The sequence below is a fragment of the Orycteropus afer genome, unplaced genomic scaffold (genome assembly GCF_000298275.1).
Source record: "Orycteropus afer afer isolate SDZICR_OR568_19922 unplaced genomic scaffold, OryAfe1.0 scaffold00111, whole genome shotgun sequence".
NCBI lineage: Eukaryota > Metazoa > Chordata > Mammalia > Tubulidentata > Orycteropodidae > Orycteropus > Orycteropus afer.
This window is the reverse complement of record NW_006921698.1, coordinates 13667-15003: the sequence shown is the minus strand read 5'-3', so window position 1 is coordinate 15003 and position 1337 is coordinate 13667. Positions and strand designations below refer to the sequence as shown.

Below are 1337 nucleotides of genomic sequence, written 5' to 3'. Positions count from 1 at the left end.
TTGTTGATGTTGAATTTATATCTTTTGCTTTTTCAAATAAATTATGCTACAGTTTCTTTTTTTTTTAATCAGTTCTTTCCTCTTCTAGAAAATTGTACTGATCTTCCACTGTCTTACTCATATCAAAGCTAGATTCCTCAACATGACCTCAAGACTCTCAACAAACTAACCAAGTCTGTTCCTTGACATACTTCCCCATATTTTTTACTCCTTAATTCTAGATGTTCTTGTTTCCACTATTTAATCTGCTTGACTGCACTTCAACTCTTGCAGACCATCTATTCTCTATTGTGTTGTTGTTGTTGTTATGTACCGTCAAGTCGGACCGACCCGTAGCGAACCCTCCTTGGGCTTCTGATGCATTATCACTACAGAAGTGGATTGCCCAACCTCCCTTCCTAGGAGTGGCTGGTGGATTTGAACCACCATCCTTCTGGTTAGCAGTCAAGTGCCTTAGGCACTACACTACCAGAGCTCTATTAGTTTAATGCATTACTCTATTTCTTTTTAAATCACACTTTTAAAATCACAAAGGCTGGAGATAAGAAAAAAAGAAAATAGAAAGGTTCTCTCTTCCACAGAAGTTAACAAATAAAACACATGCTTTTGGATGTTAGAATGATTAAAGCCATCCAGAGAATTTCTGGAATGTCTTTAATTATTTCCATCTTTCATTCCATTTCAAAACCTGTTTTCCCTCTTGTATAGCTCTGTTCTCAAGCCTTTTTTTTTTTTTTTTTTAATAACAAAGCCCAGACTCTTTATATTTTCTAATGGAATTTCTTCAACAAAACAAAGACAAATGCTGGTAGCATTCACTTATTCTCTGTTTTTTGAATCTCTTTCCCTCCCCTCCTTTACTCTTGCTGTTCCTCTTTTTCTCACTTCTCTGCACAACTTGTATTGTTGCAAAGTTGCGTCTTCTCTTCCTTTCCTGCCTTTCTTCCTGCCTATGATCTGGAACTTTCAGATTCAGCCAGAGGCTGAAAATGGGCTCTTCAGGCATATCTTCCTTAGGCTTTGAAGCATTATTCTGGATCAGTGTTTCTCAAACTGTTTTTCCTAGGAAGATGATATTATTAAGATCTATTAAGTGTTATTCTATATGCAGTTTTAGAAATACTGCCCTAAGTCCATGATAACCCTCAACCTGAATCTAAATGAAGAATAATTCATATTCCCTGAATTCTTTGGTTGAAAGTTATATGTGAATGGAATATATTATTTATAACATGCTACTCTGGTAGCATAGTGGCTAAGACACTTGCCTGCTAACCAGACGGCTGGCGGTTCAAACCCACCAGCCACTCCTCGGAAGGAAGGTTGGGCAATCCTAC

At 37.2% G+C, this 1337-nt stretch overlaps 1 protein-coding gene across 1 annotated transcript in view; it reads left to right on the top strand.

Moving 5' to 3' along the window:
- LOC103199388 (GLIPR1 like 2) overlaps positions 1–1337 on the top strand; it is a 31851-nt gene that overhangs the window by 22189 nt on the left and 8325 nt on the right. The gene's annotated exons all lie outside the window — the stretch shown is intronic.